Source organism: Cornus florida, unplaced genomic scaffold (assembly GCF_030987335.1).
Source record: "Cornus florida cultivar Cherokee Brave unplaced genomic scaffold, ASM3098733v1 CherokeeBrave_3.0.0_Hap2_Chr02, whole genome shotgun sequence".
Lineage (NCBI taxonomy): Eukaryota > Viridiplantae > Streptophyta > Magnoliopsida > Cornales > Cornaceae > Cornus > Cornus florida.
The window spans coordinates 84,872,107-84,891,293 of record NW_026775572.1 but is presented as its reverse complement, the minus strand read 5'-3'; the positions used below and the strand labels follow the sequence as shown (position 1 = coordinate 84,891,293).

Here is a 19,187-nt window from a genome sequence, read left to right as displayed (position 1 = left end):
AAAGTTGGTCATCCGGAAAGGAATCACAGACAGCAGCAAATTCAGAAGATTTCTCAATGAGTAAGCGAGAGAGATGGTCTGCGACAACATTGTCGGTCCCTTTTTTGTCCCGGATTTCAATGTCAAACTCTTGAAGTAAGAGTATCCATCAAATCAAATGCCTAAGAGCAGCATGATCCAAAAAGACTATCACCTTGGATCCAAGAAGATAGGAACGGAATTTATCCAAGGTATACACCACAGCTAGCAATTCTTTTTCAGTGGTGGTGTAATTTAACTGAGCATCAGAGAGAGTTTTGCTCGCATAATAGATGGCATGCGGAAGCTTGTCCATATGCTGGCCCAAAACCGCGCCTAATGCATAATCGGATACATCACACATGATCTCAAAAGGAAGAGACCAATTTGGTGGTTTCATGATTGGGGCAGATGAGAGGAGAGTGCGAAGTTTAATGAAAACTTCCATGCAAGCTTCATCAAAATTGAATGGAGCATCCTTAGCAAGAAGATTGCACAAGGGCCAAGAGATTTTGCTAAAATCTTTGATGAAGTGACGATAGAATCCAGCATGGCGAAGGAATGAATGGATTTGACGGACGGAATTTGGAGGAGGAAGATTAGAGATTAACTCAACTTTTGCCTTGTCTCCCTCAATTCCCCGTTTAGAAATGACATGTCCTAGAACAATGCCTTCTTGGACCATGAAGTGGCTTTTCTCCCAACTTAGAATTAGATTTGTCTCCTTACATCTTTAGAGAACAAGAGATAGATTGTGGAGACATGAATCAAATGAGGAGCCAAAGACGGAAAAATCGTCCATGAAAACTTCCAAGAACTTTTCAACCATATCAGAAAATATAGACATCATGCACCTTTGAAACGTAGCCGGAGCATTGCATAGCCCAAAAGGCATGTGCCGATAAGCAAAAGTTCCAAAGGGACATGTGAAGGTTGTTTTCTCTTGATCTTGGGTGGCAATTGCCACTTGGTTATAGCCGGAATAACCATCAAGAAGATAATAATAGCTCTGACCGACTAGCCTTTCCAGGATTTGATTAATGAATGGGAGTGAAAAATGATCCTTCCTAGTTGAAGAGTTGAGTTTCTGGTAGTCTATGCACACACGTCACCCGGTGGTGGTTCGTTGAGGCATGAGCTCACCCGCTGAATTTTTAACAACGGTGAGGCCAGATTTCTTTGGAATAACCTGCGTGGGGCTTACCCACTTGCTATCAAAGATGGGGTAGATGATTCCCACATCTAGCAATTTGATCACTTCTTTCATGACCACTTCCTTAATATTCGGATTCAACCTGTGCTGCACCTCTCTAGAAGGCTTTGCGTCATCCTCCATATGAATGCGATGCATACAAATAGAGGGGTTGATTCCTTTCAAATCAGCCACTGCTTAGCCAATAGCTTCTTTGTGCTCTTGTAGCACTGCTAAAAGGCTAGTTTCTTGGTCCTTTTGAGGGTCCAATGCAATGATGACTGGAAGAGTTTGATTCGCACCAAGAAACATATACTTGAGATGGGAGCGGCTTTAGCTCAAGTTGTGGAGGAGACTTCAAGAAAGGGACCGGAGGAGTAGAAGAAAGTTGAGGAAGCGGTTCTTTTGGAATTTTTTAAGGAGGATTATCCATGATAGCATTGATATCAAGTAAGGAGTTTATTTCTTGGATGGATTGATCTATGTCAAAGCTTAAGAAGTCAAAGTGAGACATGCAAGTTTCAAGATGATCCTTGCTTAGAATGAAGGGAAGAGATTCTTCAACCACTTCATCGATGACATCAACAAGAAAACAATCATCCTCATCAGACGGATGTTGAGTTGTATGGAAGATATGAAGTTTGACTTGTATGTTTCCAAAAGCAATGTCCATCACCCCGGTTCGGTAATTAATAGAAGCGTTAGCCATGGCTAAGAAGGGCCAACCAAGGATCATGGGAATATGCTTTTTTGGATCATGGACCGGTTCCGTGTCAAGAACCACAAAGTCTACCGGGAAGTAGAATTTGTCCACTTTGATAATAACATCCTCAAGAATGCCTCGTGGGTGCTTGACCGATCTATCGGCAAGCTGCAAAACCACGAAAGTTAGCTTTAGATCTCCCAACCCTAGTTGTAAGTAAACTGAATATGGAATCAAATTTACACTAGCTCCTAAGTCAAGGATGGCCCTTTCTATCTTGTTGTCGCCAATGACACACGAGATAGTTGGGGCACCCAGATCCTTATACTTTAGAGGAGCACTGTGTTGAATGATGGCACTCACATTTTCAGTTAACCTTACTTTCTTTGGCAAATGATTTCTGGACGTGCGCTTTTGAGTGCACAAATCTTTGAGAAATTTTGCACAGGGAGGGATTTGCTTGAGAGCATCCAAGAAAGGCAAGTTAATCTTTACTTGCTTGAAAACTTCCCACATGTCTTGAATTTTGCAATTCTTGTTCCCAAAATGCGTCGACTTTTGGAGTCGTTGAGGAAACGGAGCTTTAGGCTCGTAAGAAGTTTCTACATTTGGGGTGACAAGCTTGGGATTTTCATGCGTAGTATTTGGATTAGAAAAGCTGGTATTTGGATTTGGAATTTTCGAAGGAGAATTTTTCTCATCTTTGCTTCCATCAACCTTGTTATCAACAACTCGACCACTCCTAAGGGTGGTGATTGTTTGAACATGTTCATGACTCAGCCCACTCGGAGGAGGGGTTTCGTCAATCACATGCATCCCTCTAGGATTTTCAAATGGTTGAGCGGGAAGCTTTCCCTTGTCCTTTTGGAGCAATTGATTCATGGAGTTAGCGATTTGATCCATTTGATTCTCAAGCTTAGCTATGGACTGAGTATGAGAATGAACCATTTGGAGAGTGGGCTGCAAAGATGACAAGAGTTGCTTGTTGGATTCCATCATTTGTTAATTTAGAGATTCCATCATTTGTTTATTTGCAGCCATAATCTCATCCTTTGGGGACATGGGAGGTTGATTAGAGATATTTGGATTATACGGAGGACGGCAACTCGAAGAGGCTGGAAATTGCCTATTTTGAAATTAAGAAGAGGGCTGATTTTGATGCCCTTGAGTTTGAAATTGAGAATTTTGTGGGGCTTGTTGCCGCTACGAAAAATTTGGATGATCTCTCCAACCCGGATTGTAGGTGTTGGAATATGGATTATTTCCGGGCCTTGAGAACATAGCATTTGCTTGCTCTTGATTTGGATTGGGAAATTGCTCCGGTATGGGGCAATCTTCCGAGAGATGGAATGGACTTGTACACGATGCACATACCATACTTACGGAATTTTGGGACAATGAAGGGGAGAGATGTGGTGCCATCAATTGATAGAATTTGTGAGCTATGGCGTCCACTTGAGATGATTCTTCCCTCATTGATTTTGGTTGATACGGAGTGGGGTTCTTTGCATTGGTTGAGGTCGGGGCCATACGAGAATTATGTTGTAATGAATTGTCACTTAAATTCTCAAGTAGGGTCCAAGCCTCATCCGCATTCTTTGACATGAACATTCCTCCACATGATGAGTTAACCATGAATCTATGTGGTTCGGTTAAACCAGCATAGAAAGCTTGCACCAATTGCCATTTTGGAATTAGATGATGCGGACATTTCCTAAGGAGGTCTTGTAACCTTTCCCAAGTCTCATGGAGTTGTTCTTCATCAATTTGAGAAAAGCTAAGAATGGAACGCCTCATTTGGTTGGTTTTACTCACTGGATAGTACTTCTTGAGGAATTCTTGCTGTAATTGAGCCCAAGAAGTGATGGAATTTGCAGCAAGGGAGTTTAACCAATACTTTGCCCTATCTTTTAAGGAAAATGGGACAAGATGCAAATGGAGTGCATTTTCAGGGAAACCTCGCAACCTGATGGTCGAACAGATCTCAAGGAACTCATCAAGATGCTTATATGGATCTTCATTGTCAAAATCATGGAAGGATGGAAGCATTTGAATGGTACTAGATTTGATCTCATATTGAGCCGCATCGATGTTTGGTATCACTATGCATGAGGGTGAAGCATAGGTGGTAGGGATGAAATGGTCTCTGAGAGTCATTGGCTCTACATTTGGGATTTCGGCCCTATCATTATTAATTCCCTCATTTCCGACATTTCATGTATTTTCAGCCATTATGTTAAATTCAGTTTCAACTTCTCTTATGCTAGAAGATTCCCCAAGGTTTCGTCTAAGAGTTCTTTCAAGTGAATTTATATCAACTGGCGAGTCAAGAGTTGGTAAGGAAAGTGATCGATAGCCAAACATCAACAACTCACAACACAATCATTAAAACAATTCAACACCATCAACTTCACATACGATGTTCCCTTTCTTCTCAATTATCAAGACAGGAATTAAATGGCCATAACAAGGACCGATGCTTTGCATTTGAAAATAACAAGAAAATAGCCTCGACAAGGGCTTCACAACTTAATTATCGCTAATTTTAACACATGCACGATATTAACAATTTTGAAACTAGAAGGTCGAGAGACTTACCTGGAGTCCTCTAGACTTACAAATTTTACTAGTGTTCCCTCGGCAAGCATCAAGTCCCTAGTATCTCACAAACAACTTACAACACAAAGATAGTCAAAACCACACAAGAAATATTCACAGATCACAATATTAACAATCAAACCAAAGTTAACTCTAGAATCTCGGTTGCTAAACCGTTTGTAGTCCCCGGCAACGGTACCAAAAATTGATCGGCGAATCGATTACAATTATAAATCAACCCGTTTTGCAATAGCACAAATTACTGTAAAATAGGGCTATTGGTCGGGTAAGTCGAACCACTTGGAGTGCTAGTCTATGGCAACCTAAGTGTCTAGAATCATCTTTTAGAATGATAAGGGGGTTTATAGAGGATTTGTTGGGTTGTCACTTAAACTATGAATTTAGGAATGTATAAAATAGTAAATTACAAGGAATATAAAGGAAGGAGATCTAGATAGAGAGGGCTAGGGAAGCAACTTCACCACCTACAATATAAACATGCTAGACTATGATTCATTCGGGGGAAAACAATATAAATATATGGCTATGATAAGTAGTTACTCAAGGTTACTACATTACCTTCAAAGGATTCATGAAATCAATAAACAAGAATAATTTATCAAAGATTTTACATGCTCAACTACCTAAACTAAAGTGTAATTTTGGACATGTTCACTAAGTTAGAAATTGTCAAGTCATTAATCACATGATAAGAGCACATGAAGCTAAAAATTAAGAATAAGCCATCAAAGGAAGAACCTAAGCTATGGCCTATCAAATCTCTCAACAACATGCCATTAAAACCATTCCAAAAATCTTATCTTCGTTGTCATCATGAAAATGTAAACCATACAACCATGAAAACATACATTCTAAGACAAGAAAGTAGATTTAACATGATTATTAAATCAAAATCAGTTCATTACATCAAGTAAAAGTTCTAGATTATGGAATCACCACAAGAGTACATTATTTTCCCCACAATAGAATCAAAATTAGAACATGCTTACAATGAGGGGTTCCATCACCTCCCTAGAGGAGGAGTTAGTTACCCATGGATGCCCTAAAAGAAGGAAGAAACTTCAGAGCTCCCTCCATTTTCGAGCTCCACCTTTCTAGCCACAAAAACTCTATCCTCTTTTTTTCTCTCTCTCTCTAAAAATCTTGCAAGATATATGTGATGATATATCTAATCTCTTGGTCCGCCTCTCTTTTGTAGACAATAAGCCTACCAAACCCCCTCAAAATGAGGCTCAACTCCCCCCAAAAGACATCTCCAACCAACTCATAAAAGAGGGAAATCCGAAGTTGGAGGATTCAAGACACAAGTGGGCCAAAAATGTTCCTTCGAGCGCTCGACGATGTTGGAAGTGATTCTGCCCGAATTTTGAGCGCTCGAAGATGCAACAGATTGCATTCTTCTACTTGTTCTACTCTGAGCTACTTTGGTAAAAAGGCCATAACTTTCTGCTCTGAACTCCAAATGATGAACCGTTTGATGATTTGGAAGGCTAATTCAAGGCTCTAAGTACGCCATGTTTTAATGGAAATGCAGTTCTCAAGTTTGTTAGGTTAAAAATGACAAGCAAAGTTGAATTCCACTACTGCCAGGTTGTAAACTTCAACATTGCACACTTTGATATTCAAGAACTCATCAAAACATCATTTTTATTCCTTTTTGGCAAACAAACCTGAAAATAAATAAAACATGCAAATGAAGATAATCTACATAAAATAATCAAATAATGGACTTAACTAATGCAACTAAGGGCACTTGAATATGTAATATTTGGCGCTTATCAAGTGCACACACAAACAAGACAAGGATTTGCGTGGTTCAGCTATGCCTATATCTACGGGGAGAAGATAGAACAATATTTCACTATGGAAATAAAGAGAAACAATGCTTAAGTGGCTCACACCCAAAACCCTATTACACCCAAAATTCTGTCACACTTTGCTTTTCTTTACTAAGTAAACTCACTTAATTGTTGGATGATTGAACCATGGAGATCAAGGCTATTTATAGCCAAAATGTCATCACTGTTCTTGGACTTGGTGACCACGTATGCATAGGTTGGACTTGGAGACCAAGAAAAATTGCTTATTGAATACATATACTTGGAGGCCAAGAAGATGATGTCATGGGTGATGAGAGTTGATGATGAAATGGGTGAGCAAATTATATGGTGAGTTGACAGAAATTGAGCCACATATTTCAACAAATCTCCACCTTGGCGAAAATTCAAATGAGCCACTGTATCTCTGCAAAACAAACTGTCTTCTCCACTAAGCCCCTAAGGGCAATTTCAACATTTGAGAATACCAACCAAGTCTAAGCAATGCTTGAACTTGAAAGCCGGAATGGACTTTGTCATCATATCCGTTGGATTTTCAGCTATGCCAATTTTCTTCAAAGTAGTAATTCCTTCTGATATGACATCCCAAATAAAATGATATCTGACATCAATGTGTTTGGTTCTCTTGTGATACATTTGATTTTTGGTCAAATATATTGCACTTTGACTATTACAATAAATAACAATTGAGCTCTGCTACAAACCCAAAACATTAACCAAACCTCTCAACCAAATGGCTTCCTTCACTGCTTCAGTGGCCGCCATATATTTTGCTTCTGTAGTAGAGAGAACAACTGTAGATTGCAAAGTTGCTTTCCAACTAACTGCATAACCTGAGAGAGTAAAGACGTATCCTGTCAGAGATCTTTTTCTGTCTAGATCACCAGCGTAGTCGGAGTCCACAAAACCAACAACATTTCCAAAATCATCACTGCTCTTCTGATAAGCTAAGCCAATATCTGCAGTACCTTTCAAATACCAAAGAATCTACTTCACAACTAGCCAATGTTTTTTTCCCGGATTATCCATATATCTGCTAACTACACTGACTGCATGTGAAATATTAGGGCGAGTGCAAACCATTGCATACATCAAGCTACCAACTGCACTAGCATAAGGAACACATGACATGTGCTCCTTCTCCTCTTCGGACTGTGGTGATAAAGCTACAGAAAGACGAAAATGAGTAGCAAGTGGTGTACTCACATGCTTGGAATTCTACATGTTGAACAGGTCAAGCACTTTCTCAATATAACTCTTCTGTGACAAACTCAATCTGCCAGCTTGACGATCCCTCTAAATTTCCATGCCCAAAGTCTTCTTCGCTACACCGAGATCTTTCATCTCAAATTCAGTATTCAACTGAGATTTTAACTTGTTGATTTCTGACATGTCTTTTGCAGCAATAAGCATGTCATCAATATATAACAATAAGTACATAAAAGAACCATTTGAGAGCTTCCGATAGTAGACACAACTGTCATAGCTACTTCTTAAATAACCATGTCCAACCATTAAAGTGTCGAACCTTTTGTACCACTGCCTTGGAGATTGCTTTAACCCATACAAGGATTTCTACAACAAACAAGCATGGTCTTCTTTTCTCTGAACAATGAACCTCTCTGGCTGATGCATATAAATTTTTTCTTCAAGCTCACCATGTAGAAAAGCTGTTTTAATATAAAGTTGCTCAAGCTCTAAGTTAAATAGAACAACCATGGCAAGTAACACTCGGATAGAGGTGTGTTTCACAACTGATGAGAAAACTTCATTGAAATCCACACCTTCTCTCTGACTATAACCCTTTGCCACCAAACGTGTTTTGTACCTTACATCTTCAACACCTGGAGTTCCTTCCTTTTTCTTGAAAACCCATTTGCAACCAACAATCTTCTGGCCTTTAGGAGGTTTCACTAACTCCCATGTTTGATTCTTATGAAAAGATTCAATCTCCTCAGTCATAGCAACAGTCCACTTGGTAGATTCATTTCCTATAATAGCTTCTTGGTAGGTGGAAGGCTCTTTATCTTCAATATTTTCTGCCATAGATAAAGCATAAGCAACTAAATATGCATAAGCATACCTCTTAGGAGGTTTAATCTGCCTTTTTTGTGTCTTTGTAGCAATACTGTACTATTATTCATCTAGTACTTGATCATCCTGCACTTTTTTAACATCGAGCTGAACTGTAGTGTTGACTTGTTTCTCTTGAGCTTCAAAGTTATGCTCCACCTGCTGCTTAAAACCCTGAGATTCACCTGTAACAAAAGACTCCTTTCTCGGCTGAAGTAAAGCAAACTCATCAAAAGTAATATCTCTGCTGGTAATAAACTTAGGTGACTTAGGATTAGGACACCATAACCTGTATCCCTTCACCCCGGATGCATAGCCAATAAAAATACATTTCTTGGCTCTAGGCTCAAGTTTTCCTTCATTAACATAAGCATAAGCATGACATCTAAAAACTCTTAAATTAGAATAATCAGCAGGAGTGCTAGACCATACCTCTTCAGGTGTTTTGCACTCAGTAACAGTCGATTGTGACCTATTCACCAAATAGCAAGCTGTGTTGACTGCTTCAGCCCAAAATCCCTTAGACAACCGAGTACTGAAAAACATACAATGAGCTCTTTCCAAGAGAGTTTTATTCATGCGTTCTACTACACCATTCTGTTATGGAGTCTTTTGAACTGTATGGTGTTTGACAATGCCTTCATTAGTGTAAAAATCGTCAAACTCTCCTGAGCAAAATTCTAAACCGTTATCTATTCTAAGACGCTTGATCTTCTTTCCGGTCTGCTTTTCAATCATTGCCTTCCACTGTTTAAATTTAAGGAACACTTCATGTTTTTGTTTCAAGATATAGATCCAGACTTTCTTGGAAAAGTCATCAATGAAAGTCAACATATATCGAGAACCACTAAGAGAGGGAACTCTGGAAGGACCCCAAAGATCTGAATGAATGTAATCAACAATACCCTTGGTCCTGTGAACAACTGTACTGAACTTGAGTCTTTTCTGCTTGCCAAAGACATAATGCTCGCAAAAGTCCAGCTTTTCTGTCTTCTGTCCACTTAGCAAACCTCATTTGCTCAATTCTGTCAAACCCCTCACTCATATGCCCTAACCGCATATTCCATAGATGGATAGTTTCTGAATCTTGATTAACTAAAGAAGATACTGAAGCAGCACTTGTCACAATACTGCCCTGCAAAAAATAGAGGCCTTTTCTCTGTTTTCCCTTAAGCATAGTAAGAGCACCTTTAGATATTCTCAAAACTCCACCTTCAGCTGAAAACATGTAACCATTAGAGTCAAGAGTACCAAGAAAAATCAAATTCTTTTTCAAATCTGGAACATGCCGAACATCAGTTAAAGTTCTAACAATACCATATATCATGCATCTTAATTTGGACTGTGCCTATTCCAAGAGTCTTACAGGGATTGTCATTCCCCATTAAGATAGTACCACCATCAACAGAACGGTAAGTAGAAAACCAATCCCTATTGGGATATATAAGATAGGAACAACCAGAATCAAGAACCCATTCACTACTGGAGTGACAATCACTGACAGAAACTGAAAGAATATTTTTGACATCCGAGGAACTTTCCTCAACAACCCCAGCAACATCAAAAGAATTACTAGTGGATTTATCTTTAGACTCCTTTTTTTTTATCTTTTTAATCTTTCTTCTTATTTTTCAATTTTGGACAATTCCACTTAATGTACCCTTTTTGGTAACAATAATAACATTCAGTATCTTTATGAGACCTAGATCTAGATCTCAATTTGCCTCTACTACCAGAACCCTTTTTCTCACTTCTTTCCCTCACAACCAGACCCTCGGCCTGTTCATCTCCATTATTTCCAGACACATTTTTTCTCAACTCTTGAGAGTTTAGTGAGAATTTAACATCTTCCATACTAATGGTGTCTTTTCCATAGAGCTATGTGGTAACAAAATGCTCATAGGAAGGAGGCAAAGAACACAACAAAATAAGGGCTTGATCTTCTTTATCAATCTTAATATCAGTATTTTTCAAATCCATAATAATAGAATTAAAATTATCAACATGTTCCTTAAGAGGCATACCTTCCTTCATACGGAGGGTGTAGAGTCTTTGTTTCAGGTAAAGTTTATTGGTAAGAGACTCAGTTATGTACAGACTTTCCAATTTCAGCCACAACTTTGCCGCTGTGTCTTCATCAATAACTTCACGCAGCACCTCATCAGCTAGATTCAGGAGAATCGCACTGCGCGCCTTTTCATCGACCTCATCATTGTCTTCATTAGACATAGTTTCTGGCAACTTGTCCTTCCTGAACAACACCTTCTTTAGACCTTGCTTGGTTAGTAGGGCTTGCATCTTGATGCGCCAAAGATTGAAGCTAATCTTGCCATCAAATTTCTCAATCTCGTATCTGGTCGACATCTCAGAAAACTCCCAAAAAAAAAAAAAAATTCTCGAGGAATAGTACTATATATGTGAATAGTATCTGTACACAATACACGAATTGAGCTCTGATACCAGTTTGTTATGCAATAAGGATCAAAATAGGAGTTTATGAGAACAAGAGAAAAAAATAAATGACAAGAAAAATAAAATAGTGCACACACAAACAAGATAAGGATTTACGTGGTTCGGCTATGCCTACATCCACGGGGAGAAGATAGATTAATATTTCATTATGAAAAGAAAGAGATGCAATACTTAAGTGGCTCACACCCAAAACCCAATTACACCCAAAACTCTCTCACGCTTTGCTTTTCTTTACTAAGCAAACTCACTCAATTGTTGGATGATTGAACCATGGAGATCAAGGCTATTTATAGCCAAAATGTCATCACTGTTCTTGGACTTGGTGACCCCGCATGCATACGCTAGACTTGGAGACCAAGAAAAATTGTTTGTTGAACACATATACTTAGAGGCCAAGAAGATGATGTCATGAGTGAGCAAATTACATCGTGAGTTGGTAGGAATTGAGCCACATATTTCAACAATAACAATCAAAGCCCATCCCCATTCTCAAAAGCTCATCCACAACAAATCAAAGCGCTGCCACTCCCACCTCGTTGATTCAAAGAGCCTTTAAACATAATTTCCATCAATAACCGACCACCCGTCCCTCCACTTCCTAGAGGTACGCGTTGCCACAGCTGCCCTACGCGCCGTCGGCGGTGACCTTCGTAAACCACCATTCCACAAATCAATCAACCATGAAAAAAAAAAGAAGAAAAAGAAAAAAGAAAAGAATAAATTATTGAGGGTATTAATGTCTTTTTATATTGTCTAAATTTTTTAATATTATTTCATTTATATTATTGAGGGTCTTAATGTCTTTTTATACAAACAGGGGGTTAATTGCATCAAATTGATAGTATAAGGGGGTTTTATACACTATTTTGCAATATATTGATAGTAGATGAGGGTTTTTTGCACTTAACCCTTTAAAAAACTAAGTTGCCTAGTTTCAATTTTAATTTCTTGGGAACAAATTTGACTCTTGAATTTTTTTTAGTCATAAACAAGAATTTTAAACACCATTTTATGTTACAACTCTTTATCCCTAGTGGTGTTTTATTAGTAAACCCTAATTTAGGATACGGAGCCTTGTGATGTAGGCCACGTTACATGACATAATGTCAACACACATGCAGGTGCACAATCCATAGGTGTTTGAAATGAGATAGAATATATATATGGTCATGGTTGTGCCAACCATTTTTTCTTTTCTAGCTTATAAAATGTTCGTGACAATTTGCTTTCTCCAATTAGCACACTCCACATGCATGCAGGTACACAATCCATAGGCGTTTGCAATGGACGACTTGGCAACAATTTGCCATCGGAGCAGGAAACCGTAGACTTATACAAATCCAGTGGCATTGGAAGGATGCGAATCTACGATCCAAACCAAGCAACTCTGCAGGCACTCAGAGGATCCAACATAGAACTCATTCTCGATGTTCCGAACCTGGAACTTCAAGCGCTTGCCTCCGATGCTTCAGCTGCAACTCAATGGGTCCACACGAATGTAAAAGCTTACTCACCCGATGTCAAGTTCCGATTACATTTCTGTGGGAAATGAAGTAGATCCCAACAATGGAAATGCTCAGTATGTCCAGTTTGTTCTTCCCGCCATGAAAAACATCCACAGCGCGATTGTAGCGCCGTACTACAAGACCAAATCAAGGTTTTGTTTGCTTTGCTCTGTTATATCACTTTCTTGAAAAATAAGTATGTGAACTAAATACACACATTTCAATATTTATTTTTGAAAGAGATCAAATGGGCAATAACCGAGCGGTCCGAGCCGATATAAACCCACCTTTCCAATTAATTCTTGGTTTTTTACACTACCATGGTAATAAATATACTACATACGTCTCATATTAAAAGTCTATTTCGAGAACTTTGTGAGTCACAGTTCCAAAAGTGGATCTTTAATATGGGATGGAAGGCCTAATACACATGTATGGGTGTATGCCAAAAACTTTGAAAAGACTAGATACTAAAATCAAGTTTATTTTTTGATAGGTTTCAACAGCAACGTACTCGGGACTTTTGGCCACTTCGTACCCTCCATCAAACGGCGCATTCGGAGACAGCACAAGGTCGTTCATGGAGCCAATCATCAGCTTCCTTGCTAGCAATAATGCCCCATTACTTGCCAACATATACCCTTACTTTGCCTATGCTGGTGACACCCAAAACATTCAGCTTCCTTATGCCCTATTTACTTCACCAGGAGTAGTTGTAACCTTTTCGATGCATTGTTGGATGCCATGTACTCTGCCGTTGAGAAGGTAGGTGGACAGAATCTGGAGATTGTGGTGTCGGAGAGTGGCTGGCCATCCGAGGCTGGCACTGGAGCAAGTGTGGAGAATGCAAGCACTTACTACAAAAACCTGATTAGTCATGTCAAGGGTGGGACTCCAAAGAAGCCAGGGAGCGCTATACAAACTTATTTGTTCGGCATGTTTTACGAGAACCAAAAGGATGGGGCGGGGGCGGAGGGGGAGAAACATTTTGGCCTAATTCATTTTACATTTCATCAGAATAATAATAATAATAAAAAAATAAAATAAAATAAAATAAAAAACATTTTGGCCTGTGTTCAGTCCTAACAAGCAGCCTAAATACCAAATTACTTTCCGTTAAAATGGAGAACTAAATTAAATATATGTATCTTGAATAAGAATGGCTTAGTGCTTATAGAGTTTGAACATGTATGAAATAGAGTCTCTTGGGTAAGGCATGCCTGTGATCTCTATTCTATTTATTATATCATTGAATTTTACATAGGATAGGATAAGTCTTGAACTTCTATATCATATCAATTAATTTTCTGTCTTTTTGTTTGTTTATTTAAGGAAGCTATGTAATCTGATTTGTAGGAGGAACAAATTAAAAGTAATAAAAGAGCCATTATTAGTTTTACATATGCGCTCATTATCCTTGGTGATATTTTTTATTTCAAATATTCAAAATGCTAGCAGTCAAAGCAATCAACGATCAACTTTGAAAGTCAAGATAAGGTAGAAATAATGGCTACAATAGGTAATTCTACCGGTAATTCTCAATCAATTGTTGTCATTTTTAAAGGTAAAAATTATCTATTGATTTGTAGGAATTAGTTGAGAATGGTTATGCTAAATATGATAATTAGAAAGAGAATAATGGTTGCACAAAGACAACAAGAATAAAGATATAGCATTTTTCAAGTCTCAAACACCTATGGAAGCTATGTATTACGAAGGATTCTCTCTAGGTTGCTTGGGTTCACAGGTACCTAATCACGACTAAGTGTGTTTGGACCGTCAAAGCTTCATCTTTGAGCTCTGGGTTTTGGAGAAGATTTCTCAAACTGAGGGGAATGGCAAGGGGTTTAATAAGGCACATGGTTGGTTTAGGGGTCTGCACAAGCTTATGGTTGGATTATTGGCTCCCAAATGGCCCTATCTCTACTCGATTAGGCCTTACGGAAATGAAAATTCTTTAATTGGATTATCAAGTCAAAGTTGATAGCCTAATTTCCAATTTTGAGTAGGCAATCCCATCATTCCTGCAACATATTCCATTCTTCCAATCCCAATCTTTCATATCCCAGCTCCATAGCACTGCAGCTCCTACATCAATGCCAAACTTGATACAATGGTTGCCAAGTGGTCCAATGGACTACTCACACATGTGAGATATTATTTATTTCTTGGCAATTACCATAGACATACTAAGTCCAAGTTGAGTTGTAATTTAAATTACTTGTTCTACAAGTCATCGAGTTCAACAGGAATTCCACAACTGGGAAGGAGTTCAAACTTACCATACTTGAAGAGTTTATGATGAAATGGGTAAGAACACTACATTAGAAAGGAATATGAACAAGGTTGGACATTCTACACTTTCCATGTTAGTTTACAATTTCCGTAGAATGAACTAAGGCTGAAGGAATTCAAAATCCAAGTTTGCCAACCTTGAATCGGTTCAGCTTCCTTAAACAGGTTCAAAATGTTCAAGTTTGAGTCACTGCCAAACTTGAACCGGTTCAGCTTCCTTGAACCGGTTCAAGATGTCCTATTTGCAATACAATTGCAGTTTCCTTATTCTGATTTATTTCCCAGTTGGTCTAGAATTGTACCAAATCCTATGCACAAAATTTATCTTATTTTCAGAGGGATTAGGTCATTCTATACTCTATATAAACCATGTCATATACATTAGTTTATTTATGGCTTTTACATTATAATTCAGATACTATTGAAAGCCTTAGGAAGTTTATTTCTCTCAGCAAATCAAAATTGATTTTTCTGTTGTCTTCCTAGAACCCACACATATTCACGTAGTGAGTCTAAAGTTGTGTTGTTCGAATCATGATCATGATCATACAGTTGTATTAACATCGATCAGACAAAGCAAATTTTCTTCTACATCATTCAAACGATTGAAGAACAGAAGTAAACGCAGTCACACTTTGGAAGGATTGGAGCATTCGTGAAGTGTTGTTTGATCTTCCTACTACTCTTCTATGAATATCAAGTGTAAGCCTGAGGTCAAATTGCTGTTAGACGGGGAGTCACAAAGCCAGAGGATTGTCAGCGATTGGTGTGGTGTAGAACGATATGGTGTGAGCTAGAGTCAAAGTTCGGAATACTTTGTTTCAAGCATAGTGGATTGGTTTACTTTGGACTGCACAAGTCCACGAGATTTTTCCCATTACAGTTGACGTATTTTATCAACTGGGGTTTCCTCGCTAAAATCCTGGTGTCATCTCTAACTTTATACTTTGCTTTATTTTATTGCATGCAATTAATCGTTTATCTGCTAAAATAAGTAAAGTTGGTACCGATACAGATCTGTCTTTCAAAACTTAAAACTTTCCTATATACATTCCGCTGCGTACAACTCACAACACATACTTACTATGGAACATTTCACCCTTCCATCAATGTTATTTGCATGGCATCATCTCATTTGGTTTAAGCACCATATTCTAAAACATGGGCATATTGTTTGGATGGCAATCAAGAACAGACTCTATACATTGGATGCAAAGCCTATAAGGCATAAGTACAAAACTAATGCCTGCTTTCTTTGTCTAGCTGAATGGGAGTCATTGGACCACCAGTTCTTTAAATACAGATATAGTTGTGTCATATGGGACTTCATACAACATGCTGCAGGGTTCTACATTATGCCTAGTAACTGGAGTGACCTCATTGATTGGTGTTCTAACTCTTGGAATCAAGGTAATTTCATCACACAAGCTGCTTCTATCAACTGTAATATACTTCATCTGGCAGGAAAGAAATTCAAGGGCCTTCAAGAACAAGTCTTCTCCTCCACACCTTCTCATCTGATCAATCAGAGGGCCAGATTTAAGGAAGGTTGGTTTGATGATGGATCTGCAAAGACTTTTCCAACAAGGCTGTGCTTTTGCTCATAGACAGTCCTGGTTCCTTCTTTCAGGTTTTATGTTTGGTTACAGTGGCCTTCCCACAGGGCTGTGACTGTGATGGTCTAGTTTACAGTGTCTTTGCTCATGGACAGCCTTGGTTTCATCCTTATGGTCTTATGCTTACTAGTTTAATTTTACCAAGTTGGCTTGGTTTACTGTGATGGTCTTTTGAGACCTTTTAACAACTGGTTGTAGCCTTGGTGTGTGTCCATATTCATGGATGTTGTACATATTTTCTTTATTTATACAAGCTTACCAATTCAACTGAAAAAAAAAGAAAAGAAAAGATGCTAATGTCATATCGTATATTTTTAACAAGGATTGGACAACACAATTTTATTTTTAGAATAATGAGAGCTAAAACATTCAAAGATGCATGACAATTGCTTAGAACGAATAAGAAAGATGGAGTCAGGTAGGATTTAAGGTTGCAGACTCCCTATCGTTGAAACTTTGTTGACAAAAATTGTCAATTCATGTTTATCATAATAGAGAGGTTTTTTTTTTTTTTTTTTTTTTTTTTTTTTTTTTTTTTTCCAATGAATCAAAGTCTTTTGGTGAAAACTTGTATGACCAAAAGATTATTGATTTTTATTTTTTTTGAAAAGCCCGACTTCTAAATTCAATAGTATTAAAGTTGTAATTAAGGAGTCAAAAGATTTGTCTATATTTTCTTTTACTCAACTGATTGGTTCACTAAAAATACACAAAGTAGAGATTGAACAAGTCCACTAAAAATCAAGTGGAGTAAGCTTTCCAATCAAAACTAAACTCTAAAAGAGGCTCAAATGAAAAAGGAAAAATCACGACTTTTATGGGAAAATAGTGAATTAATCTTATGAAAAAAGGAAGCAAATCATCAAAGTTAATTGTGAAATTCCAGTGTTATAGTTGCAGTAAGAATAGTCATAGAACAAATTGTTGGTACAAAAATTAAGATCTCAATATTCCTATGTTGTGATGACCAAGTTTTATTTTTTTATTTCTTTTTCCTTTTATATTTATTTTTAATTGCATTTTCTTATGTTGTGGGGCCTAGGTTGACTAGTTGATGAGATATGTGTGGATGAGAATGTGTGTGATATTTATATGTGTGTGTATAGAGAGAGAAAGTGTAAAATGGGTCAAAATCCTCTCATTTCTCCCACTCCACCGACACTCTCTCTTCTCTCTCCCATTCTTTTCTTTTTCATTTTACTTCAACCATTTCTCCACCATTTCACCTCCAACCTTTGAGGTTTTGAGCTTGCCATAGAATGGAAGTTGACGGGGACTATGAGAGGAACAAAACCCCTCAATTAATTTCGGATTTGGAGCACATTTTTCCGTTGGAGTAGTTAGAGTTTGCTCATAACTTGAGATAGGGGTGTATTGTGCTTATAACCTAGGAGTTCTTGGAATTTTATGACCATTGTGTGAGTTATGCATATACTTGTGTGTGTGGGTTGGATGAGAGAGCTTATATAATGATTTAATTGCATAAATATAATGTATTATTAAGTTCTTATGTTAATTTTCATGTGTAACATATTATTTGTTTCATTTTTGATATTATTGATGTTTATTAAAGTGTTAGATTTTAGTGTGTACAGTTCCTTGTAATTAAAGTGTCTTATATGTTGTGGTTGTTCATGAATTTTTATGTATTTGTTATCTTGTAAGGATTAACTTTGAAGATGTATATTTCTATAATGACATTAAACTTTTATATATTTGAAATTTGATATAGTAACAATATGAAATCACATGACTTTAAAATACTCAATTTGTTGGCATTGCATCAAATAGTATGCCATTATAGTGATTTGGACCATAGGACATGGTTTGTGTGATTAGTATAATTTATATGCGCATGTGAAGTATAATTTGGGCATATCATGGTATATGGATTATTTTGTGGACTTGTTTGTTGATTTTGGGAGATATTCGAGGATTGTTACTTTGATAATACGAGGGCTTGGCGCTCGCGGGTGAAACATAAGTTTTCCCACTTTATATAAGTCAATCGGTTAGTTTTTGACGAACTAGTAATCTGAAAATGACTATTTTTATTTAGGTGCATAGCATGGCTATGTGACCGGAAGTGTGGGTGTGTTCCGAGTTATCCCATTAATTGATTTCGAATTTTATTTTCAAGTTGGCATTTATGTATTATTGTAACTTGTGGATTTATGTACATTACACTATATGATTTATACTTGTCTAAATGAACGGATTAATATTATTTATGCTAGACTAGGATGATCTTATTTAGGTTTTCCTTGAGACTAGATGTTAGTGAGCATGTCCTTTGTATTGTATTGCCATGCAATATTTGTAAAATTTTGAGAAACCTAGTTTATATTCATGAGATATTTATACGGAGTAATTCGTTACTCACCTCGTTGATTCTTAAATTTTTCAAGAAAGGGCATTGCCCAAGAAGATGTTCCTCATCCCTAGCTTGATTGGGATCTTGACAATGTTTTTGAGCTACTTGTGATAATTGTGACATCCATTGTGTAGCTTACTTTTGGACTTGTATTTTTTACTTAAGGTGTATTAGGATAATGTATTTGATGACACATGTTTGCAATATTATTTTGGAAGAGGAAAATGACTTAGGAACTCACCCATCCATCTTTTGGATTTCTTATGGAATTTCCTCTCTCATCTCTACTCATATAATCCCTTAACATTATTTATCACTTTATGGATCGTAATGAGGCCATGGTGGTGGGATTGAACAATTATTGTTTAATTTATGTATATGCGAATTCATTTGGATAGTCTAATTCAAATGGTAAATTAATCATGCTATTATTTATTTGGGTTAATTACAATAACACCCCCTGAGGTTTGCTATAATGACAA

At 37.5% G+C, this 19,187-nt stretch overlaps 1 pseudogene; it reads left to right on the top strand.

The window, feature by feature from the left end:
* The first annotated feature begins 12,014 nt into the window (after positions 1 to 12,014).
* On the top strand, positions 12,015 to 13,499 carry LOC132296487 (glucan endo-1,3-beta-glucosidase-like; annotated as a pseudogene).
* Positions 13,500 to 19,187: the final 5,688 nt, after the last annotated feature.